The sequence below is a fragment of the Lepisosteus oculatus genome, chromosome 6 (assembly GCF_040954835.1).
Source record: "Lepisosteus oculatus isolate fLepOcu1 chromosome 6, fLepOcu1.hap2, whole genome shotgun sequence".
Classification (NCBI taxonomy): Eukaryota; Metazoa; Chordata; class Actinopteri; order Semionotiformes; family Lepisosteidae; genus Lepisosteus; species Lepisosteus oculatus.
The window spans coordinates 34,621,742-34,637,129 of NC_090701.1; the positions used below are offsets into that span (position 1 = coordinate 34,621,742).

At 35.1% G+C, this 15,388-nt stretch overlaps 1 protein-coding gene across 5 annotated transcripts in view; it reads left to right on the top strand.

Moving 5' to 3' along the window:
* The first annotated feature begins 563 nt into the window (after positions 1–563).
* The window catches only part of vill (villin-like), a 38,133-nt gene continuing 23,308 nt past the window's right edge, over positions 564–15,388 (top strand). For 2 of the 5 annotated variants that reach the window (XM_069191213.1, XM_015354084.2), the window contains exons 1-3: positions 651–816; positions 8,142–8,452; positions 10,278–10,412. The gene's annotated coding sequence lies outside the window, so the exon portion shown is untranslated. Of the gene's footprint in view, positions 583–650; positions 817–8,141; positions 8,453–10,277; positions 10,413–15,388 lie in introns of those variants that run through there. The other 3 variants (XM_069191212.1, XM_015354087.2, XM_015354085.2) reach the window with 3 other exon arrangements.

Sequence of the window (15,388 nt, forward strand, 5' to 3'; positions counted from 1 at the left end):
TTATTATTATTATTATTATTATTATTATTATTATTATTATTATTATTACATTGTTTCCATTCCATGGTTATTTTAATATGACATTTAACATAATCGAAGCTAGGGAATAATGTTGAATGTCCTGTTGGTTTCATTCACCATACAATACCAGCTTGTTATTGTAATAACAGAGCAATTTTAAAATAAATTATTATTATTATTATTATTATTATTATTATTATTATTATTATTATTATTATTATTATTATTATTATTATTATAACAATTATCGTTTTGTTTCACTGAAACGCGCATTTTTAACAGTAGTGGTTTGCAACACATGTAGGAATTCCTGCCTTCCCTCAGAAAACGGAGAAATTAGCAGTGTTCCAGTAAACCTGTTAATGAATACCTGGGAAAGGTTGATCTATGCAGCAGAAATGCAGTGTCGAGAAGAAAATGGAAGTAAAGTTCTGTTCACACCACATCGAGGGTGCTTCTAACCCATTAATTTTCCAAATGGTTAGCTCAGCGATTGTAAATCAACAATCGCCCGTTAATGAAAAACTTTCGTATTACTCGATGATGATACCAGGACATTAGGTAAACTTCAACTTTAGATTAAAAAAGTTTTAAAAATGCATCATAAAACTGAATTAAAATAATAATTTTCTATATGTTCTTAGTTTTCCCCTTGTACAATTTTTAGACAGCAAGAGCGACATTACGTACTGTACATAACAGTACACCAAAAATTAGGGCAGCGCTGTGAATGGGTCACTAGCAAGTTGCCACGTTCTCTATAAGCTTATTGTGTCTGGGAACAACACTGGTACAGTAAGTAAACTTCCTGCGTCCTTCTGATCTTGTGTGATTTGTTTGGTTTTGCTCCTATTCTTTGTATTAACCTGTTAGCCATATATTTAAATGTTTACTTTGAAAACGATTAGTGTTTGTGACGCTAAAGTCTAGGACCACAGAATTGAATCATATGAAATACAGTACTGTAATAATTGCAATATTTCAAAACGTCCGTGTTATGCAAAAGCCGGGTGGACTTGATATACAGTACACTCGACAGCGAATACCCTGCGGTTCTACTTGCTGCTTTGGACAGCGTTATTATTTTTTTAAATTCATTTTTCAAAACAAATCTATATCTATGAATGATAATGTCCACATTCGTCGTAATTTTGTCAAAAAAGAATGTCCCGCACAATGCAATATGCAAAGCTTTATGTAGCGGTGGATGCGGTGCGAAATATTTATTTGTGTTGCACTTCTGGAGAGTTTCTCCCTTACAAAAGATATGAATAGTCAAAAATAGACGAAATCAAATGCTTTTCACTTGAAAGCAGTGAAATTGAGTTTTGGGCTCCAAACGTTTGTATCGTTGAGACAATAAAATGGATACCTTTTACGCAGCAACGATACGAGTTCGGGGAAATGTCAGCAGTTCCACCACACAGCCGATTAGGCAAAGACGTGAGAAATTACTTTATCAGTTGCATTTAGTCATAAATCTAGAGAAGCCAGATTTGCACACCCAAAGTTGACACTCCTCTTTTAAGTGGTGCCACAGAACCTTTAATGACAAAATAGACAGGAACTCAGTTTAAAGTTACATTAAAAGGACACCTTCTACAGCATAGTGTCCCCAGTCGCCATACTGGGATATTAGTTTGCAAAATATGGCCCAAAGGAAGATCAGCATAAATTATTTCTTGTTTTCTTTGAATTCAGTTGAATTGAATTCAGATTGCAGTAAGCAATGTTTAGTACTATTGATATTATTCATAATAGATCTTTTCTACTATTAAATGTTGATGTGCTGAGTCAATTCATATTTTTAGTTTGTAAAACTGTTCAGCAGTAAGAAACTATTTCAGTCAGATTCTACCTAGAATTCCAATGAATGAATTCTTAGGTCATCTGAAAGCAGGCTAAAAATGTCCTTTGAAATTTAACATATTTAACAAAATTAAATTATTAAAACATTTTAACATTAGTTTGATTATCCACCTTTTGGATAGGTATTTTTAAACATTGGTCTAAATTAATAATAACTTAGAAGTTATTTGAGTTTTGAGTGACTCATCTTTCTTCTGAAAGAGCATTTTTTCAATTTTCCTTTCATGTTACAATACCTGAAAATAAATACAATGATTTAAGAATAGGGAAAATTGAATATATATATATTATATATATATAGTAACAGACTAAAAAGAGATCAACCAATCCACACAATAAACTTCTGTTTTTCTCCCTTTACAGTCCTTAGAAAAAGTCAAAACGTGTACTGTAATTCCCTATAACGTAAATAAAGTTAATATTTCAGCACATTACCAGTTTTAAAAAGATTTACTTCCTGACAGCATTTTCAGGATTCAAGTAAGTGCCTTTCTAGGTGCTACAGTTCCTCTCAGGCCTTAACTGAGGGTACAAAGTCTTGAGCGCAACTTTAGAGTTTAGGTTGTTTCAAACACATTGTAGTTATAAAGTTATTCTAGACAATGAGATGAAGTAGATAAAAAGGTAAGTGTGTATGGTTAAGAACAAATAATTGAAATCTTGTTTTCAATCTATGAAAGGCAGTAGTAAGATCTTATTTAGAATATTGTGTGTATATCTGGTCATCATATTATAGAAAAGATACTTCTTTGGAATTCATCCACAGAAAAGCACACAAAACAGGCTTTAGAGCTCAAAGGAATGTCCTACACGTCCAGGCTAAAAGAAATGAACCTTTCAAAGACTGAATTATTCAAGGTTCTCATTATCAACAGTGCAACACAAACCAAGGGTGAAAAATGAAAAGCATATGGAAGAACAGTACATCTGAGAACAGGAGACAGATTTTTAAACAAAGTGTTGTGGGTTGTGCAACCAACTATGAGCCATGTTAAAGTGAAATACCTTACTTTGATCAACAAACAACTGGGTGAGATCTTTGGATCAACAAGCTACTAGATACCAAAGGGTTTATAAAGGCTGTTGTCTCCTGTTTGGACCTTTTATGTTCTTGGATCTTTATTGCAGCTTTTCTCAAAGAACATGATTTTCAACATGAATAATACATAGCAAGCCACAGTTTTATGGATTGAGAAAAGAGTATTTTATCAGGAAATAAACAGGCAATACATTGCAAAAATAAATGTTGTTTGCTGCTTCTGTACAAGATGAATTAAACTGTTGTAGTTTATGCTAGTACAGTACATGCAATTCTGCTGTTTAACTCTAGATGGGGTTGTTTCCATAATTCCACTCCTGTTCAGCAGTATTTACATAGGGTTTCCTCATCTTTGCAAGGCATGAACAGTGTGTTCTAGAAAAAAAATAATAACAGTTTTGAAAATCCCATATATTATTTGGTCTTCAAACTAGACAAAATCTTTTATCAGTAATGTAGATAGAGACAGAGTGACAGAGTCAATTTGTCAGTTTGTCAGTTCTTATACTGAGTAATCTGGCTGGCTGGCTCCCTTAAAATGTTTAGAAATATTTGCAATTGAGTGTGTCTTTAAAAATGATCACCTTGAATGCCATTGTGTCATGCTTGTATTTTAGCAATGGTAAAAAAAAACTTTTAGCACACAAAATACTATAATAATCTGTTAAAAATGTCAGCCACTTTTTGACATTGTGTTGTCAAAAAGTGATTTTTTTTAAGTGGTGATGTAGCCAGCAGCTATCACCCTGCAACTCACCAGTGGCAGCCCACAGAAGCTAATCAGGTGTGAGCCTGATCAGTACCTAGATGGGAGATCTCCTGAGAAAGCTAAGAGGTGTTAGTGGGACTAGTGGGGGCGCTTACCCTGCAGTCTGTGTGTATGCTAATACCCCAGTATAGTGATGGGAACACTATACTGTAGAAAAGGAGGTGTCTCTGTGGTCATTTAAAATCCCAGGGTTTCTCTTGAAAAGAGTAGGGGTGTTACCCTGGCATTCTTGCCAAATTTCCCATTGCCTTTTACCAATCATGGCTTCGTAATACTCCCATTTATGAATTGGCTTCATCACCCTGTTCTCCTCCCTACTGATAGCTCATGTGTGGTGAGCCTTCTGGCTTACTATGGCTGCCATCACATTATCCAGATGGGGCTGCACATTGGTGATGGTGTAGGGGAGTCCCCATTACCTGTAAAGCGCTTTGAGTGGAGTGTCCAGAAAAGCACTATAAAAGTGTAAAGAATGATTCTTAACCATCATTGTGTTGTATTTTTAAAAAGTCATCCTGGCTAAAAAGCGGTTGAACTTAAAATGTCTGTCTTTACTAAAATGTGAAGAGACATTTCCACATTCCACAAGGAAGATTAAGATAAAAAGGGATACGTTTTTAAATACTCTGTTATAAATGTATCCCATCTGTGGGTAAAGAATAAAGTAAAAACAACTTCCGTACACTAAATGGGAGAAAAGAATCTAGAATGTGCAGGTTGAAAGGACTCAGGATGAGAACAAAACTGTCAGATAGCTCTTAGGAACCTTATAGGGTCACTGCTTCCCTTAACACTGAGTGAACACTGCTGTGCTTTGAGCTCTGAGAGCTAGCTGGCTTGCCACAATGCTCCTTCTGTTTTTGGACAGGACAGAATGAGGTCTGGAAGTGAATCACAGCAACGGACTCCAGCGCACACCCTCTTGTCTGTCTTGTGACACAGTGGCTGGGACACCCTCCCATCTTGTGGGAGTGGGAGTTGTGGGAGTTGGCAGGTTTGCCATGGCAACCAAAATGTCACATTGCGCTTTCGTTCAAGGTGTGGCGATCTAAACCATCTCTGTGCGTACAATGTAGGAGGAAGAACACAGTATTATCTTAGTTAATTGATTGCTTTTCAGTAGTATATGGTTATTTGGTCAAGTGCTTTAAGTTAATTGAAAAGCAAATATTTACCTTTGTTTATTAAAACAGTTTCCTATACAGGTTAACCAACATCCTGTAGTCTGTGGGGCTGGTATGATTTAGAACATTGAATAAGATTTTTCTGTTAGCTGCTAACTTAATTGTAGTGTTTTATCATGGTGTTTAGTGTGCAGCGAATATATACTGTACATTTGAAAAGTAACAAGCTTACCCATTTTTCTATGAAGAAAGTAACATTGCAATGACAGGATTCTGTTGACATCTGAGACCTCTGAGGTAATTTTATATGACCAGAATTTCCAGTCTGACTGCATTTTTGCATAAAGCTCAGATTATATCACTTTAAAGTACTTGAAAGAAAGAAAGAAACCTGAGCCAAAAAGCACACCCTACTAACTACTGCTCCATTGTCTGATGCTTTGGCAGTGAAACAAGAGGTGAAATACAGACCAAACTAAAATGGCAAACATTTGAATACAATGGCAGATTTACATATGAAGTTGGTATGAAATTCTGAAGCCTTTAGCGAGGTGAATTTGATATCAGTCTGTTTTATAAAATGGTACACCTCTACCAATGATTTAGGGATGCATTAAATTTGGTATCTTGCATGGAAAACATGAGAAAAGCAGATGATACAGTATAAAGAGTGTTAGCTATTAGTGCAAAACTGTGCAGGTGAAAAGTCGGGCAAAGGTGCCATTAGAAAAATGTACCCATAGAGGGGGACAATAGTATGGTGTTGAGTCTCTTCAATAGTAAATATTGTTTTATATAAGCATTGAAAATGCAAGTGTATGTGGCCAAAGCATCACAATGTGATTCATCAATGACTGTTATAGTACACTATATAAAGCAACATACAGTACTAGGGGAAACTGGAAGGTTATTCTGTCAGAGGAGGGTACTCTCATATGTTTTAATTATGCTTTTCAGTAAGTAGAACCTCATTCCACAAACAGCCTGGAAGAGCCTACAACAGTGCTCATATCAGCTCTTATAATCAATAACAGGAAAACAAAGCGTAACTAGCTGCCATGACCAATAATGTCTTTGAGCCATGATTTAAGGAGAAGAGTTACTATGTCTCATGATAATACATTGGTGCGTGAAAAAGAAAAACAGCCAGATCTAACATTTCAAGTTAGAGAAATGGGAATATTTATTTTGGCATGATTTTAGAAGTTTGGAATGCATTTCTGAATGTCTGCCTTTTTGGCAAATTGATTTTTACCTCACTGAGTGTGATGTTTTATGTTTGTGCTTTGCTGCCTGGAACAGTGAGTGCTGCTAGCTTTTATTTAAACAGTGCAAAACCTTAGATTCAGTTGTAGGTTTTCCTAAATGCATTATGAAAACCCAATTTACATTGCATTAGATCTTTCTGTTCCAAAAAACCTTTTAAACAAACATGCCCTTACAAATTTTGTAATGTATTTTTTTATTGCAAGCAGATTAATAACAAACCTTACATTTCCACTGATTAGGTTTTTTTTAAATATGGAAGAGTAATTTGAAGAACTTCACAGTAACGTACAGATGAAATATTTCTGCTATTATACTGTAAATGAATAGTCCAGCATTGCATGTTTATCCGTGTCATTCACAACCATTTAAAAAAAAACTGTTCGAAATAATACTCTTTAAATTCCTTGTGTTTTTCAACCTTCTGGGTTATTGGCAGAATCAGAGTACAAGTTCCCAAATATAGGCAAGGCTTGAATTACACAGAATCCTGGAATGGCACCCAACCCAATAGTTAAACAAATGGAATTTTCAGAGCACAGAATGTAAATTAAATTACATTTTTGCTATTTAAGGAATATGTTTAGAATTGCCACAGAGGAATGACCAAAGTCCATGGAGAAAGGTTTCCACCTTGATTGTCTTCCAGTCTCAGCAGGAGGGAGGAAAGGAGCAATGAGTAATAAAGTGATAGGAGAGTAACTGCCCTGCTGTGCACTGGCTTTTATAACCAAGCCACACACTGTCATTGATATAACCTTTCTGTAAAAAGTAATAAGAGATCATATATACTTTTATCATATGTGATGGTTATTAACAAGCAGGGTTAAAATGGGTGTAAAATGGGTGTAAAATGACACATGGAAAGCTATTTTTGTTTCAAATCAAACCTCTTCATCCTATATTCATCTCTAATTATCCATTATCTGAAGTTAGTTTTTTATTCAACACTATAGTCACAAATTATTTTTGATTTAATTACTTTTCGTCTATTTAAACATTTCATATCATCTAAATTTAAAATAATTTTTGTCCTGAACTTCCAATGCTGAAAGTGTTTTTTTTTTTTACTTTTAGCTAGGGATGTACACTAAGGATAAAAAAATAAAAAATATCACTGAGTGCTGTTTTGAAGTCTGAGGTACGAATTCTAAACAGATTTCAATCCCATGAGATGTGCTGTTCTTTAAGCAAAATGTAATGGTTTTGACAGTCAATCTTATTATTACCATAATAAATATCAAAATAGCTTTGATATTGATTAAACATTTAAATCAGATGATTTAAATGTATAATCAATATGATATATTTTTTATATATTAAAGGCAATTGTTTACAGAAAGGGTTATAATGACCACAAAAGTAATGTTGAAAATAAAATCAAACAGACAGGAGATGCAACAATAAGAAGAAAGAGGCTTGGGGGTTTTTGTGTGCTTTTTGGCTTTTCTCACTAAAGACAAACAAGCAGAGACCAGAAGAACGTTTTCCATATGGATTTCTATTTGTTAATGTTGGAGGAGATTCTGCTTGAAGCACAGAACAAAATATTTTCAAGTAGTTCAACACATCTGTAAGGAATTATTTGTGAGGGAAGAAAAAGATTGATAAAATTATAGATAACATGATAATGTATGATATAAAAACAACATGATCCAGTTTTTGAAAAGGAATATAATAAAATGCAAGCACAGGTAAAAAGGAAATCAGAAAAACCAAGACAGAAATCAAAGGACAATTGAGACTAAAATTAATTATTTCAGTACAACAACTGTAAAATACCCATTTGGGAAGAGATAAAATGTTTCTAGGACAATAACAAGAAAGTTCTAGACAATTAAAGGGAAAAGCCTGATGTACTAAAGAATATTTCACTCAAGGGGTTTAATAAGGCTGAAATTCCTTATTAAACAGTACTATATTAGCACAGAGAGGTAGACATTTCATGTAGTAGAAGCACTGGCAATACATCCACAGGTCCTGATGGTATTTTGCCAATTGTACTCAAGGAAACGAGATGTTATTCATGCCATTGATGCAATTCTTTCAACAGTTTCTCAAGATGGGAGGCACCGGCACCCTTGGACTGGAAAATTGCTGATGTAGTACCCACCCATAAAAAGGGTGACAAAACTGGACCTGAAGTATCTACAGTATAGACCCATAATTCTGAAGATGGGATGAAGGCATTGTTCTATTGATAAACAGGGCATAAAGTGTTTCTTTCTCATGATTTTTACTAGGATTGACATTTAACCAAAACCTTGATAATTCACCTCACCATCACCTGGGCCAAATCCACTCTCTCACTAATAAGGTGATTTAGTGTTTGTACAAAAGTCAAACTCACTTTGCTGTATTACGGTGAGTTATTAATGACCAATTTATAGAAATTATGCCAATATGTATATTAGGTATCCCAAATCCATACACTTTATTTTTCTAAAAACGCACAGGCTTTATACAGTGTAAGTTGTGGAGATAGTTACTCTGATTTTAAAATAAAAATGTCACTTGTTCTCGGAGTAATAAACTGTTTGGCAAATAACTTCTCATTTATAACTTTTTCCATTTTACTCAATAATGTTGTTTATAAGTGTTGGCAGTTTTAATAGTTTTGTCCAGAAAAAAAAACCCTAATACCCAATGAGTGTATACATTTTAACCTGTTATATGTAATGGATGTTAAAGCTTTTATGAGAATATTAATAAAAAGCTAGCAACTATACTTATCCTTAACAAAATGACCTTGTCTGACACTTTGAGCCATATGTAAGACTCTCAAAATTGAGAGTATACTTAAATACTGCCCCATTTTTAATTTGAGGTTTAAGTTTGTTCCTCTAGATTGACTTCTGTCCTCAAGCATGGTCTTGCAAATCAGCCTCGCCTTAACTTCCGTCACTTCTCTCAGCAAAGCTTCAGAAGCAATCCTGGCACATTTGAGACAGTGAGAGGACAGAATGCACTACCCTAGCCTGATGGCTATTACAGTTAGTCTGACACAAACTTCATCAAGGCATTTTAACTGTGAGCAACTTTGAGGCAATTATTAGGTTATGAAAAATAATACAGAATTAGTACAGTATGTACCTCAAGAAACTTGGGGAATATGTTGCATACAAAATTTAAATTGACAGACATAGGTATGGAACATAAGAGAGTGAAAGAGTGGAACAACTTTGATTTTCTTAGTGGGAAAGGAAGATTTCATGCCAGTTCTTAGGCAACTTAAGCCTCTTTGTGTGTTTTAAGAATGCAAGTTGGCTTTTGTTCTACAAACTGAGTTGTGGCAAAGCTACATGGTCTTTTGGTTTCAACTTAATATTTTAATATCTAAAGGGGCTCAATACTGTACTCCCTCTGCTTGCTGCAGAGGCCAGACACTGTGGCTGCTAACAGCAAGAGCTCCTTCAGGTCCTTGCACACCTTACAGAACAAAATAAGTCGTCAAGCTGTTGAACAAAAATATCACTTAAAAATTAATGGACTATGCTAAATAAAGTAGGGATACTCTAGTAATTACATTGAATAAGTTCCATAATAGACGAATGGTATGGAAATATTATTTTATCTTTAGTGTAATTCTGTAAGTGTAATTCTACATGACCCTATATTCTTTAAAATCAAGAAAAAAAATAATTTCCCTCCATTCATTTAGTATAACTGCTGCACTATTTAAATAACTAGATGTTGCAAATTTGCACCTTGCATTGTTTCCTAACTACTATATTTAATTAAGAGTTCATTGTCACTGCACTATACTTTCCATTCTCTCTGCATTGTTTGGCCTTTTCTTTGGTTATCGCACTAGTTCATACTGTGTTCTACACAGTACATGGAGTACAAAAAGTGAGAGAGAATATTGCTCACAGTATCACAGTGGCTGTTTTTTAACGGACTGCTCCTCCTAGTCATCAGCTGCAGTTTGCCTAAGGCACAGTTCTACACCGTTAAAATAGAACTACAATTAATATTTCATCTGTATAAAGGGTGAGAACAAAGTAATTGGGGAAACTGAATGAGAGAACTCAGCCCTGGGACTGTTATCTTGGGAGTCAGCGAGCAGGGCATTGTGATAACAGACCAGCTGAGCCTTCTGTGCAGTTGCGCAGGTGAGCATTGTGGGTGTGTTTGCCTGGGTGGAGATGCAGCTCTGTACAAATCAGGCGCTCTCTTAACCTTACAGCACAGCTTCACTGAAACAAGGAAGCGAGGCTGTTGAACTACCAAAACATCTCGGGACACCACCACATTCCCTCTCACCCATTGGACAAGAAGGTGCTTAACCTCTCCCTCACCATCACTCATCTGTCCATCCAAGGTAAGGCTTTTTTGGGACATTATTATTGCAATTTTACGTTGTCCCTCTATTTTACACTGGACCCAGTGTTGCATGTCCAAAGTGTTTTTAAAGCAGTATAAAACAGTATAAAATATACAGTATAAAAAGAGCAGGCACTGGAATCTGGAAATGGACATTTTCAGGCCTTTACTAAATTGCCAGAAAGTTAAAACTAATTTGATATATAATATGGAATTGATTTTTAATTCTTATTTGAATTAAAAAGTATTTAATCTAAAATTAACTTTAAACAGAAATTTAATTCAGACGAGTGTAGGCAATACTAAGAGACTCTTCAGCAAACCTTAAGCAAGCAAACAACCTGATTAATAAAAAAAAAAGTCAGTTGAAAGGTTTTTGAAGGGTTTGCTTGTGGATGCAAAACTTAATGTGTGAACTTGAAACACAGGTATTTAATTAGTATCTAGATAGACCTAATAAATAAAAATGTTCTGGAATATTATTATTTAGCTTGTTTCACTCGTGTGGGTCCTTTTTTATCTTTGTCAAGCAAATTGTTCAGCTTACATAGTATTTTTTAATTCAGTGGCCACGTTTCAATGGCCTTTCAGTGTCTGAAGATTCTGAAGAAATTATAGTCATATCGCTCAGTTAAATTATGTAATGAATGTATGATATTAATAAAAAATAAAAGCAATTTGGGAAATCTCAGAATTTCAGTTACATACAGTAGCTGATCAAATTCTCTCATCAAAAAACAACCAGAATATGAATTGAAGGTCTTTGTGTATGACCCACATTGTAAATATACACAGTGTCATTAAACAGATTTCAGGAAGTAAACTCAGTAGTAAAATAATCTACTGATTTATGAATCAATGTTTTGTTCTATGTTTTGCCTTGCTGTCATTACATTTATCATGTTCTTTTGAAGGATATGCACCTCTTTCTTTGGATTGAGAAACATGTTCAACATTTTGGTGGACCGAAGAAAGATATTTTATTAAAACATTACAGCTCTGAATGTACTTCCAGACTTCTGTCTTTACTCTTTTTAATAGAATGCTTAAGTGTTTGAATTAAAGGTGCAGTGTTTGTACACATTCCAGCTGCCTATGTGCAATTGTGAATACAGTGTCTCTGAATATACTTATTTATGAATCTCATCTTTAGCTGTTGTTTCAGCCACAGATTTTGAATGAATCTGAGGAATTGCCAAAAGCTGGTGTCATACATCTCATTTGTTGTTCTTTGCTGTCTCTTTGTTTTGGTGGAAAAGTATCTAGGTCCCTGCCAATATTTTCCCAGAACATTGTTGCTCAATATTGAAGCAATATTACAAGCATTGTTATTTGCTTTAATACTGCATACAGTAAATCTTAACTGAGTTTAATTCATTTCTTTGTTTTCTTTATTTGTTTGTTTCATTAGGGGCAGAATGCCTCTAAATCCATAGCACCTTTAGATTAGCTAAATTCCCTTATTTCAAGTAACATGTTCCCACCCTTCAACAAAATCCTATAAGGTGATTACTTCATATGCTGTATCTAGAAAGTAGAGCAGAATTATGAGGTCATGGGGTGGGGTAGGACACACAAAAGAAGAAAAGTGAGAAAAGGTAGAGGGAGATGAAAAGAGACCTACAGAGTTGGAATTCTTGGCGTTAAATTTCAAGAGAACAATGAATGGAGAGATTTGAAAGAGATTCATTGTTCATTGAGCACCAGGGGAATGCATGAACCAGGTTTGAGGATGTTGGTTTCTGACATTATTCTGGTGTAGGAATCTATGAATCCCTGTGAAAGGACACAGATAGAATAGTCAAGAGAAGTATAATGTGCATTGGTCAGTTTGGGAGGTCTTTGGTATTTGGTGCTCTGACAAGTTCATTGAAATAGTTGTTCTTTTTCCTGTTTCACCCATGTACAGCAAATAGCAAAGCACTTTCTGCAATAGATGAGACTAGCACGGGTCTCTTTGGGTGATCTTGAAAAGGCCAGAGGGAGTGCATGAATGTGTCCTGCTGGATTCTTGTTGGTAAAACAGTGGCTTCTATTGCAACAGAAGGTGGATGACAGCTGTGGACAGCTAAAGGAACTGTGGACATGAAGGCTGTGTAGATGAGGTGGTTGACGGCAAGAGATGATGGGAGGGTAGTGGACAAAGATTCCGGTTGAGAGGGCCATTCATTGCACAGACGATGTACTGTATTACAAGGTCTATTTTTGGCTGGGGTTTGGAAGTATGAGGACCTATGAGAAAGAAAGAGAGTTTTTAATGTGTTTGGAATGGAATAAACTATAAAGGAGATAACTTGAGAAGATTTCAGTCTTGGGTAATTAATAGAGTGATTTACTGTATTTCATTGCATCTTTTCAGGTAGTCATCAGATTTAACTGACATTCTGTAAAAAAAGGCCCTTTCAGATACATTATATCTAGACATGTGAGAGATTTTCTGTGCAGTACAGTTCCAGTGACGATAGTCACTTTTGATTGAAAGGCAAGCACCACTTGTCATTAACTGACAATGAAAAAATCCACCTTTAAAGATTTATTTGATGAGAATAAATGCCCTGGTTTACTTGTATTGTGCTTTAGCCTTGTGAGTGATTAATCCCGGAGAATCTCAGTGGAGTCCTACTGAATTTAGATGACTCCTAATCACTCCCCTATTAGGGTACCAACTCTTTGCTTTGGCTTGTCTGTCAAGGGCCATTCCAGAAAAGAGCAGACTTCTCTTACCACTCACTTCCAAATCATAGTGTTACTGTGTCAACTGTGGAAAATGAAGCCATGTATATCATAAAGTAATATGGCAATGTGCTAAATGCTAAACTGTTGACTGCTCTGCCTCACTTTATTGCCTGCTGATTAGTTGGAACCCAGAGTTCATGTTCTTAAACAGTTCAATATTCTCAAATCTCAGCACCTCCCAGGAGTGCAGTCTGAATAGCTAATTCATGATTCACATTATATCTTACAGTAGTTGTATAGAAATCGATACATGTATCTACAATATATTATGTACTCCCAATCTGCAGAAAGCCTGTATAGTGAATCACCTGATGATTAACCAGTCCTTCCTGTCAAAGGGACTTTGTGGCATGACATTTAAGGAAGCAGCTGTCTAAATCTCTGTTGATATGTTGTATCGTTTAATTTTAACAAGACTGGCTTTACATAAAATGGGAGCTGGAGTAACTGTACTCCTGTAAAAAAAAGTAATGAGCTAGCTATTTAACTTCATGTGAAATTTACTTTCTGTTCACAGGCAATATTATACAGAACCAAGCCATATTTTCCCTAGGAGGGCTTAGACATTTTTAATAATACTGTACAACTACATGTCATCTACTTTCGATCTTTTATTATCCATTTTTATATGTCTATAATACTGTAGATAAATATTATCTGTATGGAAAAGAAAATAATCTATAAAAATATAAGAATATACACTAGGATACACTACATGTATATACAGTCATTTATATTTACAGAATATACAGTATAAATGTAATGTTACATTAAAGGTTTAAAACGCTCATTAAGGAAAAAAATAGATTCAGCCATCTTTAGCATTAGAATTTATGCACATACTGGGGCTTTATTTTGCTGTTAGTCATTAGAAATCTAGTTTTATACAGTATTAATGTGTCATGACCAGCAGTCACCTTGGATTTTGTTGCATTCCACTAAATTTCTCCAATGTCCGATTATTTACATTTACAATTGATTGACCAACCACCTCTATGATATTCGGTTCATGCTATATACTGTAGAAATATATAGGAGTTTAATAAGAAGGAGTTTCTTCTTATTAAAGAAGTTGTGACAGCTTCACACACTTCTTACATTTTAAATTGTGTGTTTCTAATTGCTATTAAGCCCTCACCCCTCTCACTGCATTGTCGTGCGAGATCTGCACTTGCTAGGCTTCTTGGGTCAAACAGTAGCAGGGCTGATCTGTGCAACATTACACAGAAATGTTACGTACTAATTAGGGAAGCTTCCTTTTTTACATGTGTATTTTGGTGAGACATTTGAAATCTACCAAAACCATTTCTTGTGCAACTTGTTATAAGCTTTCAAATACACTTCCTTTAGAATATACAAGTACACTCAACCACTTCTCTGGAGCTTAAAGGTCTGTTTACAAGCTGTATATTAGTAAATATGATTGTTGTTCCTGATGTTTTGCCTGCACAGTATAGTACATGATTCTATAGTCATATAGCAACTCTCACCATATGAGCACCCAGTATTGTTCATGTCTGTACACTGCTGTTTAAGTAATAACTTCAGCTGCATAATTAAGTGCAACATTTAAAATCTATTTTCAATTGAAATAGAGTTGAACTTTCTCCTAGAAACCCGGCTGTGAGACTAACTGCCAGTGAGAAAGTAGTGTAGCACAGAGAAGCAAATCAGTAATGCTTTACTAAGGCTTGAATGACTTTACTAACACTTGAATTGGGTGAAAAATCACTGTCGTGACTCCATCATACACACATCACAACACAGGTTCTACCGATACCACTCGTCCAAATGTCATTACAGACTCACAATTGTTCTCACATTTCATAATGAGGCACTTTAATCCTGAAAGCTAAGAGCAGAACTCTAGGTAGAGAGAAATTAGGTGTAAATGATGAAAGAGACCATTAAGGACTCGAGAGCTGACAAGAACTTTATACAGATCCAGTTCAATAACAGTGGTCCTTTTAAGTTGATGCTACTTTTTATTTTGCTATGTGGTAGTTGTGCATGTTGTTACATAATGTCTTGCTGTGTTTATGAAGCTGTTAATCGTGGTGATTTTAACCTCAATAAAGTAAAGTGTCACCAGAAAATCAAATATTCTCTTTTATACTCAGGTAGTGTTGGTTGCCTGCTCTGTTTTAATACCTGCTTCAACTGTTTTCTCAAAAATATTACTTCCTCTTTTCTCCTATCTTGTGGGGGATAGTTTATTACTGTCTTATCTGGAAAACA